The following is a 16,533-nucleotide window of genomic DNA, read 5'->3' on the forward strand; positions in this document are numbered from 1 at the left end:
AATTTGTGTGGATATGACCACCAACAAGTGTCGATGTATGTCTGCCTAAGATTGTAGTATAAAAAAAAATATTATTTATTTTTAATTAATTTTTTTATCGTTATTTTGTACACTGAAAACATGAATAGTTGAGTTAGGTTTGATATTTACATATATTTTCCTTGTACATTGTAATTTCAAAAATATTTTTGAAATTAAAAAAAATGTTTCCCGAAATTTAAGTACATAAATCGTTCATATTAGCGAATTTTAAGTGCCAAAAATGTAGATTAACACTCACTTAAACTATCTAGAGTAGTTTTGAAGACCGTTCTGATATTGTTCTACATGAAAATTATGAAACAATCAAAAGTTGTGTGGAAATCACCATCAACAAATGTCGATGTATGTCTGCCTGAGATTGTAGTATAAAATAAAATATTATATATTTTTAATTAATTTTTTTATCGGTATTTTGTACACTGAACACATGAATAGTTTAGCTAGGTTTGATATTGACATATATTTTCCTTGTACATTGTAATTTCAAAAATATTTTTGAAATTAAAAAAACTGTTTCCCGAAATTTAAGTACTTAAATCGTTCTTATTAGCGAATTTTATGTGCCAAAAATGTAGATTAACACTCACTTAAACTATCTAGAGTAGTTTTGAATACCGTTCTGATAAAATTCTACCTGAAAATTATGATACATTCAAAATTTGTGTGGATATGACCACCAACAAGTGTCGATGTATGTCTGCCTAAGATTGTAGTATAAAAAAAAATATTATATATTTTTAATTAATTTTTTTATCGGTATTTTGTACACTGAACACATGAATAGTTTAGCTAGGTTTGATATTGACAGATATTTTCCTTGTACATTGTAATTTCAAAAATATTTTTGAAATTAAAAAAACTGTTTCCCGAAATTTAAGTACTTAAATCGTTCTTATTAGCGAATTTTATGTGCCAAAAATGTAGATTAACACTCACTTAAACTATCTAGAGTAGTTTTGAAGACCGTTCTGATAAAATTCTACCTGAAAATTATGATACATTCAAAATTTGTGTGGATATGACCACCAACAAGTGTCGATGTATGTCTGCCTGAGATTGTAGTATAAAATAAAATATTATATATTTTTAATTAATTTTTTTATCGGTATTTTGTACACTGAAAACATGAATAGTTTAGCTAGGTTTGATATTAACATATATTTTCCTTGTACATTGTAATTTCAAAAATATTTTTGAAATTAAAAAAACTGTTTCCCGAAATTTAAGTACTTAAATCGTTCATATTAGCGAATTTTATGTGCCAAAAATGTAGATTAACACTCACTTAAACTATCTAGTGTAGTTTTGAAGACCGTTCTGATAAAATTCTACCTTAAAATTTTGAAACATTCAAAATTTGTGTGGATATGACCACCAACAAGTGTCGATGTATGTCTGCCTAAGATTGTAGTATAAAAAAAAATATTATTTATTTTTAATTAATTTTTTTATCGGTATTTTGTACACTGAAAACATGAATAGTTGAGTTAGGTTTGATATTAACATATATTTTCCTTGTACATTGTAATTTCAAAAATATTTTTGAAATTAAAAAAACTGTTTCCCGAAATTTAAGTACTTAAATCGTTCATATTAGCGAATTTTATGTGCCAAAAATGTAGATTAACACTCACTTAAACTATCTAGTGTAGTTTTGAAGACCGTTCTGATAAAGTTCTACCTTCAAATTTTGAAACATTCAAAATTTGTGTGGATATGACCACCAACAAGTGTCGATGTATGTCTGCCTAAGATTGTAGTATAAAAAAAAATATTATTTATTTTTAATTAATTTTTTTATCGTTATTTTGTACACTGAAAACATGAATAGTTGAGTTAGGTTTGATATTTACATATATTTTCCTTGTACATTGTAATTTCAAAAATATTTTTGAAATTAAAAAAAATGTTTCCCGAAATTTAAGTACATAAATCGTTCATATTAGCGAATTTTAAGTGCCAAAAATGTAGATTAACACTCACTTAAACTATCTAGAGTAGTTTTGAAGACCGTTCTGATATTGTTCTACATGAAAATTATGAAACAATCAAAAGTTGTGTGGAAATCACCATCAACAAATGTCGATGTATGTCTGCCTGAGATTGTAGTATAAAATAAAATATTATATATTTTTAATTAATTTTTTTATCGGTATTTTGTACACTGAACACATGAATAGTTTAGCTAGGTTTGATATTGACATATAATTTCCTTGTACATTGTAATTTCAAAAATATTTTTGAAATTAAAAAACTTGTTTCCCGAAATTTAAGTACTTAAATCATTCATATTAGCGAATTTTATGTGCCAAAAATGTAGATTAACACTCACTTAAACTATCTAGTGTAGTTTTGAAGACCGTTCTGATAAAATTCTACCTGAAAATTTTGAAACATTCAAAATTTGTGTGGATATGACCACCAACAAGTGTCGATGTATGTCTGCCTGAGATTGTAGTATAAAATAAAATATTATATATTTTTAATTAATTTTTTTATCGGTATTTTTTACACTGAAAACATGAATAGTTGAGCTAGGTTTGATATTGACATATATTTTCCTTGTACATTGTAATTTCGAAAATATTTTTGAAATTAAAAAAACTGTTTCCCGAAATTTAAGTACTTAAATCGTTCATATTAGCGAATTTTATGTGCCAAAAATGTAGATTAACACTCACTTAAACTATCTAGAGTAGTTTTGAAGACCGTTCTGATATTGTTCTACATGAAAATTATGAAACAATCAAAATTTGTGTGGATATGACCACCAACAAGTGTCGATGTATGTCTGCCTGAGATTGTAGTATAAAAAAAAATATTATATATTTTTAATTGATTTTTTTATCGGTATTTTGTACACTGAAAACATGAATAGTTGAGCTAGGTTTGATATTTACATATATTTTCCTTGTACATTGTAATTTCAAAAATATTTTTGAAATTAAAAAAACTCTTTCCCGAAATTTAAGTACTTAAATCGTTCATATTAGCGAATTTTATGTGCCAAAAATGTAGATTAACACTCACTTAAACTATCTAGTGCAGTTTTGAAGACCGTTCTGATAAAATTCTACCTTAAAATTTTGAAACATTCAAAATTTGTGTGGATATGACCACCAACAAGTGTCGATGTATGTCTGCCTAAGTTTGTAGTATAAAAAAAAATATTATATATTTTTAATTAATTTTTTTATCGGTATTTTGTACACTGAAAACATGAATAGTTGAGTTAGGTTTGATATTTACATATATTTTCCTTGTACATTGTAATTTCAAAAATATTTTTGAAATTAAAAAAACTGTTTCCCGAAATTTAAGTACTTAAATCGTTCTTATTAGCGAATTTTATGTGCCAAAAATGTAGATTAACACTCACTTAAACTATCTAGAGTAGTTTTGAAGACCGTTCTGATAAAGTTCTACCTTCAAATTTTGAAACATTCAAAATTTGTGTGGATATGACCACCAACAAGTGTCGATGTATGTCTGCCTAAGATTGTAGTATAAAAAAAAATATTATTTATTTTTAATTAATTTTTTTATCGTTATTTTGTACACTGAAAACATGAATAGTTGAGTTAGGTTTGATATTTACATATATTTTCCTTGTACATTGTAATTTCAAAAATATTTTTGAAATTAAAAAAAATGTTTCCCGAAATTTAAGTACATAAATCGTTCATATTAGCGAATTTTAAGTACCAAAAATGTAGATTAACACTCACTTAAACTATCTAGAGTAGTTTTGAAGACCGTTCTGATATTGTTCTACATGAAAATTATGAAACAATCAAAAGTTGTGTGGAAATCACCATCAACAAATGTCGATGTATGTCTGCCTGAGATTGTAGTATAAAATAAAATATTATATATTTTTAATTAATTTTTTTATCGGTATTTTGTACACTGAACACATGAATAGTTTAGCTAGGTTTGATATTGACATATATTTTCCTTGTACATTGTAATTTCAAAAATATTTTTGAAATTAAAAAAACTGTTTCCCGAAATTTAAGTACTTAAATCGTTCTTATTAGCGAATTTTATGTGCCAAAAATGTAGATTAACACTCACTTAAACTATCTAGAGTAGTTTTGAATACCGTTCTGATAAAATTCTACCTGAAAATTATGATACATTCAAAATTTGTGTGGATAAGACCACCAACAAGTGTCGATGTATGTCTGCCTAAGATTGTAGTATAAAAAAAAATATTATATATTTTTAATTAATTTTTTTATCGGTATTTTGTACACTGAACACATGAATAGTTTAGCTAGGTTTGATATTGACATATATTTTCCTTGTACATTGTAATTTCAAAAATATTTTTGAAATTAAAAAAACTGTTTCCCGAAATTTAAGTACTTAAATCGTTCTTATTAGCGAATTTTATGTGCCAAAAATGTAGATTAACACTCACTTAAACTATCTAGAGTAGTTTTGAAGACCGTTCTGATAAAATTCTACCTGAAAATTATGATACATTCAAAATTTGTGTGGATATGACCACCAACAAGTGTCGATGTATGTCTGCCTGAAATTGTAGTATAAAATAAAAATATTATATATTTTTAATTAATTTTTTTATCGGTATTTTGTACACTGAAAACATGAATAGTTGAGCTAGGTTTGATATTGACATATATTTTCCTTGTACATTGTAATTTCAAAAATATTTTTGAAATTAAAAAAACTCTTTCCCGAAATTTAAGTACTTAAATCGTTCATATTAGCGAATTTTATGTGCCAAAAATGTAGATTAACACTCACTTAAACTATCTAGTGCAGTTTTGAAGACCGTTCTGATAAAATTCTACCTTAAAATTTTGAAACATTCAAAATTTGTGTGGATATGACCACCAACAAGTGTCGATGTATGTCTGCCTGAGATTGTAGTATAAAATAAAATATTATATATTTTTAATTCATTTTTTTATCGGTATTTTGTACACTGAAAAAATGAATAGTTGAGGTAGGTTTGATATTTACATATAATTTCCTTGTACATTGTAATTTCAAAAATATTTTTGAAATTAAAAAAACTGTTTCCCGAAATTTAAGTACTTAAATCCTTCATATTAGCGAATTTTATGTGCCAAAAATGTAGATTAACACTCACTTAAACTATCTAGAGTAGTTTTGAAGACCGTTCTGATAAAATTCTACCTGAAAATTGTGAAACATTCAAAATTTGAGTGGAAATCACCATCAACAAGTGTCGATGTATGTCTGCCTAAGATCGTAGTATAAAAAAAAATATTATATATTTTTAATTAATTTTTTTATTGGTATTTTGTACACTGAAAACATGAATAGTTGAGCTAGGTTTGATATTTACATATATTGTCCTTGTACATTGTAATTTCAAAAATATTTTTGAAATTAAAAAAACTGTTTCCCGAAATTTAAGTACTTAAATCGTTCATATTAGAAAATTTTATGTGCCAAAAATGTAGATTAACACTCACTTAAACTATCGAGAGTAGTATTGAAGACCGTTCTGATAAAATTCTACCTGAAAATTGTGAAATATTCAAAATTTGTGTGGATATGACCATCAACAAGTGTCGATGTATGTCTGCCTGAGATTCTAGTATAAAAAAAAATATTATATATTTTTAATTAATTTTTTTATCGGTATTTTGTACACTGAAAACATGAATAGTTGAGCTAGGTTTGATATTGACATATAATTTCCTTGTACATTGTAATTTCAAAAATATTTTTGAAATTAAAAAACTTGTTTCCCGAAATTTAAGTACTTAAATCATTCATATTAGCGAATTTTATGTGCCAAAAATGTAGATTAACACTCACTTAAACTATCTAGTGTAGTTTTGAAGACCGTTCTGATAAAATTCTACCTGAAAATTTTGAAACATTCAAAATTTGTGTGGATATGACCACCAACAAGTGTCGATGTATGTCTGCCTGAGATTGTAGTATAAAATAAAATATTATATATTTTTAATTAATTTTTTTATCGGTATTTTTTACACTGAAAACATGAATAGTTGAGCTAGGTTTGATATTGACATATATTTTCCTTGTACATTGTAATTTCAAAAATATTTTTGAAATAAAAAAAACTGTTTCACGAAATTTAAGTACTTAAATCGTTCATATTAGCGAATTTTATGTGCCAAAAATGTAGATTAACACTCACTTAAACTATCTAGTGTAGTTTTGAAGACCGTTCTGATAAAATTCTACCTGAAAATTTTGAAACATTCAAAATTTGTGTGGATATGACCACCAACAAGTGTCGATGTATGTCTGCCTGAGATTGTAGTATAAAATAAAATATTATATATTTTTAATTGATTTTTTTATCGGTATTTTGTACACTGAAAACATGAATAGTTGAGCTAGGTTTGATATTTACATATATTGTCCTTGTACATTGTAATTTCAAAAATATTTTTGAAATTAAAAAAATTGTTTCCCGTAATTTAAGTACTTAAATCGTTCATATTAGCGAATTTTATGTGCCAAAAATGTAGATTAACACTCACTTAAACTATCTAGTGTAGTTTTGAAGACCGTTCTGATAAAATTCTACCTTAAAATTTTGAAACATTCAAAATTTGTGTGGATATGACCACCAACAAGTGTCGATGTATGTCTGCCTGAGATTGTAGTATAAAAAAAAATATTATATATTTTTAATTAATTTTTTTATCGGTATTTTGGACACTGAAAACAGGAATAGTTGAGCTAGGTTTGATATTTACATATAATTTCCTTGTACATTGTAATTTCAAAAATATTTTTGAAATTAAAAAACTTGTTTCCCGAAATTTAAGTACTTAAATCATTCATATTAACGAATTTTATGTGCCAAAAATGTAGATTAACACTCACTTAAACTATCTAGAGTAGTTTTGAAGACCGTTCTGATATTGTTCTACATGAAAATTATGAAACAATCAAAAGTTGTGTGGAAATCACCATCAACAAATGTCGATGTATGTCTGCCTGAGATTGTAGTATAAAATAAAATATTATATATTTTTAATTAATTTTTTTATCGGTATTTTGTACACTGAACACATGAATAGTTTAGCTAGGTTTGATATTGACATATATTTTCCTTGTACATTGTAATTTCAAAAATATTTTTGAAATTAAAAAAACTGTTTCCCGAAATTTAAGTACTTAAATCGTTCTTATTAGCGAATTTTATGTGCCAAAAATGTAGATTAACACTCACTTAAACTATCTAGAGTAGTTTTGAAGACCGTTCTGATAAAATTCTACCTGAAAATTATGATACATTCAAAATTTGTGTGGATATGACCACCAACAAGTGTCGATGTATGTCTGCCTGAGATTGTAGTATAAAATAAAATATTATATATTTTTAATTAATTTTTTTATCGGTATTTTGTACACTGAAAACATGAATAGTTTAGCTAGGTTTGATATTAACATATATTTTCCTTGTACATTGTAATTTCAAAAATATTTTTGAAATTAAAAAAACTGTTTCCCGAAATTTAAGTACTTAAATCGTTCATATTAGCGAATTTTATGTGCCAAAAATGTAGATTAACACTCACTTAAACTATCTAGTGTAGTTTTGAAGACCGTTCTGATAAAATTCTACCTTAAAATTTTGAAACATTCAAAATTTGTGTGGATATGACCACCAACAAGTGTCGATGTATGTCTGCCTGAGATTGTAGTATAAAATAAAATATTATATATTTTTAATTAATTTTTTTATCGGTATTTTGTACACTGAAAACATGAATAGTTGAGTTAGGTTTGATATTGACATATATTTTCCTTGTACATTGTAATTTCAAAAATATTTTTGAAATTAAAAAAAATGTTTCCCGAAATTTAAGTACTTAAATCGTTCATATTAGCGAATTTTATGTGCCAAAAATGTAGATTAACACTCACTTAAACTATCTAGAGTAGTTTTAAAGCCCGTTCTGATAAAATTCTACCTGAAAATTGTGAAACATTCAAAATTTGTGTGGATATGACCACCAACAAGTGTCGATGTATGTCTGCCTGAGATTGTAGTATAAAATAAAATATTATATATTTTTAATTAATTTTTTTATCGGTATTTTGTACACTGAAAACATGAATAGTTGAGCTAGGTTTGATATTGACATATATTTTCCTCGTACATTGTAATTTCAAAAATATTTTTGAAATTAAAAAAAATGTTTCCCGAAATTTAAGTACTTAAATCGTTCATATTAGCGAATTTTATGTGCCAAAAATGTAGATTAACACTCACTTAAACTATCTAGAGTAGTTTTGAAGACCGTTCTGTTAAAATTCTACCTGAAAATTTTGAAACATTCAAAATTTGTGTGGATATGATCACCAACAAGTGTCGATGTATGTCTGCCTGAGATTGTAGTATAAAATAAAATATTATATATTTTTAATTAATTTTTTTATCGGTATTTTGTACACTGAAAACATGAATAGTTGAGCTAGGTTTGATATTGACATATATTTTCCTTGTACATTGTAATTTCAAAAATATTTTTGAAATTAAAAAAAATGTTTCCCGAAATTTAAGTACTTAAATCGTTCATATTAGCGAATTTTATGTGCCAAAAATGTAGATTAACACTCACTTAAACTATCTAAAGTAGTTTTAAAGCCCGTTCTGATAAAATTCTACCTGAAAATTGTGAAACATTCAAAATTTGTGTGGATATGACCACCAACAAGTGTCGATGTATGTCTGCCTGAGATTGTAGTATAAAATAAAATATTATATATTTTTAATTAATTTTTTTATCGGTATTTTGTACACTGAAAACATGAATAGTTGAGTTAGGTTTGATATTGACATATATTTTCCTTGTACATTGTAATTTCAAAAATATTTTTGAAATTAAAAAAAATGTTTCCCGAAATTTAAGTACTTAAATCGTTCATATTAGCGAATTTTATGTCCCAAAAATGTAGATTAACACTCACTTAAACTATCTAGAGTAGTTTTAAAGCCCGTTCTGATAAAATTCTACCTGAAAATTGTGAAACATTCAAAATTTGTGTGGATATGACCACCAACAAGTGTCGATGTATGTCTGCCTGAGATTGTAGTATAAAAAAAAATATTATATATTTTTAATTAATTTTTTTATCGGTATTTTGGACACTGAAAACAGGAATAGTTGAGCTAGGTTTGATATTTACATATATTTTCCTTGTACATTGTAATTTCAAAAATATTTTTGAAATTAAAAAACTTGTTTCCCGAAATTTAAGTACTTAAATCATTCATATTAACGAATTTTATGTGCCAAAAATGTAGATTAACACTCACTTAAACTATCTAGAGTAGTTTTGAAGACCGTTCTGATATTGTTCTACATGAAAATTATGAAACAATCAAAAGTTGTGTGGAAATCACCATCAACAAATGTCGATGTATGTCTGCCTGAGATTGTAGTATAAAATAAAATATTATATATTTTTAATTAATTTTTTTATCGGTATTTTGTACACTGAACACATGAATAGTTTAGCTAGGTTTGATATTGACATATATTTTCCTTGTACATTGTAATTTCAAAAATATTTTTGAAATTAAAAAAACTGTTTCCCGAAATTTAAGTACTTAAATCGTTCTTATTAGCGAATTTTATGTGCCAAAAATGTAGATTAACACTCACTTAAACTATCTAGAGTAGTTTTGAAGACCGTTCTGATAAAATTCTACCTGAAAATTATGATACATTCAAAATTTGTGTGGATATGACCACCAACAAGTGTCGATGTATGTCTGCCTGAGATTGTAGTATAAAATAAAATATTATATATTTTTAATTAATTTTTTTATCGGTATTTTGTACACTGAAAACATGAATAGTATAGCTAGGTTTGATATTAACATATATTTTCCTTGTACATTGTAATTTCAAAAATATTTTTGAAATTAAAAAAACTGTTTCCCGAAATTTAAGTACTTAAATCGTTCATATTAGCGAATTTTATGTGCCAAAAATGTAGATTAACACTCACTTAAACTATCTAGTGTAGTTTTGAAGACCGTTCTGATAAAATTCTACCTTAAAATTTTGAAACATTCAAAATTTGTGTGGATATGACCACCAACAAGTGTCGATGTATGTCTGCCTGAGATTGTAGTATAAAATAAAATATTATATATTTTTAATTAATTTTTTTATCGGTATTTTGTACACTGAAAACATGAATAGTTGAGTTAGGTTTGATATTGACATATATTTTCCTTGTACATTGTAATTTCAAAAATATTTTTGAAATTAAAAAAAATGTTTCCCGAAATTTAAGTACTTAAATCGTTCATATTAGCGAATTTTATGTGCCAAAAATGTAGATTAACACTCACTTAAACTATCTAGAGTAGTTTTAAAGCCCGTTCTGATAAAATTCTACCTGAAAATTGTGAAACATTCAAAATTTGTGTGGATATGACCACCAACAAGTGTCGATGTATGTCTGCCTGAGATTGTAGTATAAAATAAAATATTATATATTTTTAATTAATTTTTTTATCGGTATTTTGTACACTGAAAACATGAATAGTTGAGCTAGGTTTGATATTGACATATATTTTCCTCGTACATTGTAATTTCAAAAATATTTTTGAAATTAAAAAAAATGTTTCCCGAAATTTAAGTACTTAAATCGTTCATAATAGCGAATTTTATGTGCCAAAAATGTAGATTAACACTCACTTAAACTATCTAGAGTAGTTTTGAAGACCGTTCTGTTAAAATTCTACCTGAAAATTTTGAAACATTCAAAATTTGTGTGGATATGATCACCAACATGTGTCGATGTATGTCTGCCTGAGATTGTAGTATAAAATAAAATATTATATATTTTTAATTAATTTTTTTATCGGTATTTTGTACACTGAAAACATGAATAGTTGAGCTAGGTTTGATATTGACATATATTTTCCTTGTACATTGTAATTTCAAAAATATTTTTGAAATTAAAAAAAATGTTTCCCGAAATTTAAGTACTTAAATCGTTCATATTAGCGAATTTTATGTGCCAAAAATGTAGATTAACACTCACTTAAACTATCTAAAGTAGTTTTAAAGCCCGTTCTGATAAAATTCTACCTGAAAATTGTGAAACATTCAAAATTTGTGTGGATATGACCACCAACAAGTGTCGATGTATGTCTGCCTGAGATTGTAGTATAAAATAAAATATTATATATTTTTAATTAATTTTTTTATCGGTATTTTGTACACTGAAAACATGAATAGTTGAGTTAGGTTTGATATTGACATATATTTTCCTTGTACATTGTAATTTCAAAAATATTTTTGAAATTAAAAAAAATGTTTCCCGAAATTTAAGTACTTAAATCGTTCATATTAGCGAATTTTATGTCCCAAAAATGTAGATTAACACTCACTTAAACTATCTAGAGTAGTTTTAAAGCCCGTTCTGATAAAATTCTACCTGAAAATTGTGAAACATTCAAAATTTGTGTGGATATGACCACCAACAAGTGTCGATGTATGTCTGCCTGAGATTGTAGTATAAAATAAAATATTATATATTTTTAATTAATTTTTTTATCGGTATTTTGGACACTGAAAACATGAATAGTTGAGTTAGGTTTGATATTTACATATATTTTTCTTGTACATTGCAATTTCAAAAATATTTTTGAAATTAAAAAAACTGTTTCCCGAAATTTAAGTACTTAAGTCGTTCATATTAGCGAATTTTATGTGCCAAAAATGTTGATTAACACTCACTTAAACTATCTAGAGTAGTTTTGAAGCCCGTTCTGATAAAATTCTACCTGAAAATTGTGAAACATTCAAAATTTGTGTGGATATGACCACCAACTAGTGTCGATGTATAACTGCCTGAGATTGTAGTATAAAATAAAATATTATATATTTTTAATTCATTTTTTTATCGGTATTTCGTACACTGAAAACATGAAAAGTTGAGCTAGGTTTGATATTGACATATATTTTCCTTGTACATTGTAATTTCGAAAATATTTTTGAAATTAAAAAAAAGTTTCCCGAAATTTAAGTACTTAAATCGTTCATATTAGCGAATTTTATGTGCCAAAAATGTAGATTAACACTCACTTAAGCTATCTAGAGTAGTTTTGAAGCTCGTTCTGATAAAATTCTACCTGAAAATTGTGAAACATTCAAAATTTGTGTGGATATGACCACCAACAAGTGTCGATGTATGTCTGCCTAAAATTGTAGTATAAAATAAAATATTATATATTTTTAATTAATTTTTTTATCGGTATTTTGTACACTGAAAACATGAATAGTTTAGCTAGGTTTGATATTGACATATATTTTCCTTGTACATTGCAATTTCAAAAATATTTTTGAAATTAAAAAAACTGTTTCCCGAAATTTAAGTACTTAAATCGTTCATATTAGCGAATTTTATGTGCCAAAAATGTAGATTAACACTCACTTAAACTATCTAGAGTAGTTTTGAAGACCGTTCTGATAAAATTCTACCTGAAAATTTTGAAACATTCAAAATATGTGTGGATATGATCATCAACAAGTGTCGAAGTATGTCTGCCTGAGATTGTAGTATAAAATAAAATATTATATATTTTTAATTAATTTTTTTATCGGTATTTTGTACACTGAAAACATGAATAGTTGAGCTAGGTTTGATATTGACATATATTTTCCTTGTACATTGTAATTTCAAAAATATTTTTGAAATTAAAAAAACAGTTTCCCGAAATTTAAGTACTTAAGTCGTTCATATTAGCGAATTTTATGTGCCAAAAATGTAGATTAACACTCACTTAAACTATCTAGAGTAGTTTTGAAGCCCGTTCTGATAAAATTCTACCTGAAAATTGTGAAACATTCAAAATTTGTGTGGATATGACCACCAACAAGTGTCGATGTATGTCTGCCTGAGATTGTAGTATAAAATAAAATATTATATATTTTTAATTAATTTTTTTATCGGTATTTTGTACACTGAAAACATGAATAGTTGAGCTAGGTTTGATATTGACATATATTTTCCTTGTACATTGTAATTTCAAAAATATTTTTGAAATTAAAAAAAATGTTTCCCGAAATTTAAGTACTTAAATCGTTCATATTAGCGAATTTTATGTGCCAAAAATGTAGATTAACACTCACTTAAACTATCTAGAGTAGTTTTGAAGCCCGTTCTGATAAAATTCTACCTGAAAATTGTGAAACATTCAAAATTTGTGTGGATATGACCACCAACAAGTGTCGATGTATGTCTGCCTGAGATTGTAGTATAAAATAAAATATTATATATTTTTAATTAATTTTTTTATCGGTATTTCGTACACTGAAAACATGAAAAGTTGAGCTAGGTTTGATATTGACATATATTTTCCTTGTACATTGTAATTTCGAAAATATTTTTGAAATTAAAAAAAAGTTTCCCGAAATTTAAGTACTTAAATCGTTCATATTAGCGAATTTTATGTGCCAAAAATGTAGATTAACACTCACTTAAGCTATCTAGAGTAGTTTTGAAGCTCGTTCTGATAAAATTCTACCTGAAAATTGTGAAACATTCAAAATTTGTGTGGATATGACCACCAACAAGTGTCGATGTATGTCTGCCTAAAATTGTAGTATAAAATAAAATATTATATATTTTTAATTAATTTTTTTATCGGTATTTTGTACACTGAAAACATGAATAGTTTAGCTAGGTTTGATATTGACATATATTTTCCTTGTACATTGCAATTTCAAAAATATTTTTGAAATTAAAAAAACTGTTTCCCGAAATTTAAGTACTTAAATCGTTCATATTAGCGAATTTTATGTGCCAAAAATGTAGATTAACACTCACTTAAACTATCTAGAGTAGTTTTGAAGACCGTTCTGATAAAATTCTACCTGAAAATTTTGAAACATTCAAAATATGTGTGGATATGATCATCAACAAGTGTCGAAGTATGTCTGCCTGAGATTGTAGTATAAAATAAAATATTATATATTTTTAATTAATTTTTTTATCGGTATTTTGTACACTGAAAACATGAATAGTTGAGCTAGGTTTGATATTGACATATATTTTCCTTGTACATTGTAATTTCAAAAATATTTTTGAAATTAAAAAAACAGTTTCCCGAAATTTAAGTACTTAAGTCGTTCATATTAGCGAATTTTATGTGCCAAAAATGTAGATTAACACTCACTTAAACTATCTAGAGTAGTTTTGAAGCCCGTTCTGATAAAATTCTACCTGAAAATTGTGAAACATTCAAAATTTGTGTGGATATGACCACCAACAAGTGTCGATGTATGTCTGCCTGAGATTGTAGTATAAAATAAAATATTATATATTTTTAATTAATTTTTTTATCGGTATTTTGTACACTGAAAACATGAATAGTTGAGCTAGGTTTGATATTGACATATATTTTCCTTGTACATTGTAATTTCAAAAATATTTTTGAAATTAAAAAAAATGTTTCCCGAAATTTAAGTACTTAAATCGTTCATATTAGCGAATTTTATGTGCCAAAAATGTAGATTAACACTCACTTAAACTATCTAGAGTAGTTTTGAAGCCCGTTCTGATAAAATTCTACCTGAAAATTGTGAAACATTCAAAATTTGTGTGGATATGACCACCAACAAGTGTTGATGTATGTCTGCCTGAGATTGTAGTATAAAATAAAATATTATATATTTTTAATTAATTTTTTTATCGGTATTTCGTACACTGAAAACATGAAAAGTTGAGCTAGGTTTGATATTGACATATATTTTCCTTGTACATTGTAATTTCGAAAATATTTTTGAAATTAAAAAAAAGTTTCCCGAAATTTAAGTACTTAAATCGTTCATATTAGCGAATTTTATGTGCCAAAAATGTAGATTAACACTCACTTAAGCTATCTAGAGTAGTTTTGAAGCTCGTTCTGATAAAATTCTACCTGAAAATTGTGAAACATTCAAAATTTGTGTGGATATGACCACCAACAAGTGTCGATGTATGTCTGCCTAAAATTGTAGTATAAAATAAAATATTATATATTTTTAATTAATTTTTTTATCGGTATTTTGTACACTGAAAACATGAATAGTTTAGCTAGGTTTGATATTGACATATATTTTCCTTGTACATTGCAATTTCAAAAATATTTTTGAAATTAAAAAAACTGTTTCCCGAAATTTAAGTACTTAAATCGTTCATATTAGCGAATTTTATGTGCCAAAAATGTAGATTAACACTCACTTAAACTATCTAGAGTAGTTTTGAAGACCGTTCTGATAAAATTCTACCTGAAAATTTTGAAACATTCAAAATATGTGTGGATATGATCATCAACAAGTGTCGAAGTATGTCTGCCTGAGATTGTAGTATAAAATAAAATATTATATATTTTTAATTAATTTTTTTATCGGTATTTTGTACACTGAAAACATGAATAGTTGAGCTAGGTTTGATATTGACATATATTTTCCTTGTACATTGTAATTTCAAAAATATTTTTGAAATTAAAAAATCTGTTTCCCGAAATTTAAGTACTTAAGTCGTTCATATTAGCGAATTTTATGTGCCAAAAATGTAGATTAACACTCACTTAAACTATCTAGAGTAGTTTTGAAGCCCGTTCTGATAAAATTCTACCTGAAAATTGTGAAACATTCAAAATTTGTGTGGATATGACCACCAACAAGTGTCGATGTATGTCTGCCTGAGATTGTAGTATAAAATAAAATATTATATATTTTTAATTAATTTTTTTATCGGTATTTTGTACACTGAAAACATGAATAGTTGAGCTAGGTTTGATATTGACATATATTTTCCTTGTACATTGTAATTTCAAAAATATTTTTGAAATTAAAAAAAATGTTTCCCGAAATTTAAGTACTTAAATCGTTCATATTAGCGAATTTTATGTGCCAAAAATGTAGATTAACACTCACTTAAACTATCTAGAGTAGTTTTGAAGCCCGTTCTGATAAAATTCTACCTGAAAATTGTGAAACATTCAAAATTTGTGTGGATATGACCACCAACAAGTGTCGATGTATGTCTGCCTGAGATTGTAGTATAAAATAAAATATTATATATTTTTAATTAATTTTTTTATCGGTATTTTGTACACTGAAAACATGAATAGTTGAGCTAGGTTTGATATTGACATATATTTTCCTTGTACATTGTAATTTCGAAAATATTTTTGAAATTAAAAAAACTGTTTCCCGAAATTTAAGTACTTAAATCGTTCATATTAGCGAATTTTATGTGCCAAAAATGTAGATTAACACTCACTTAAACTATCTAGAGTAGTTTTGAAGACCGTTCTGATATTGTTCTACATGAAAATTATGAAACAATCAAAATTTGTGTGGATATGACCACCAACAAGTGTCGATGTATGTCTGCCTGAGATTGTAGTATAAAAAAAAATATTATATATTTTTAATTGATTTTTTTATCGGTATTTTGTACACTGAAAACATGAATAGTTGA

Source organism: Diuraphis noxia, unplaced genomic scaffold, assembly GCF_037042655.1.
Source record: "Diuraphis noxia isolate RWA-SAM2 unplaced genomic scaffold, SU_Dnox_SAM2 contig0002, whole genome shotgun sequence".
NCBI lineage: Eukaryota > Metazoa > Arthropoda > Insecta > Hemiptera > Aphididae > Diuraphis > Diuraphis noxia.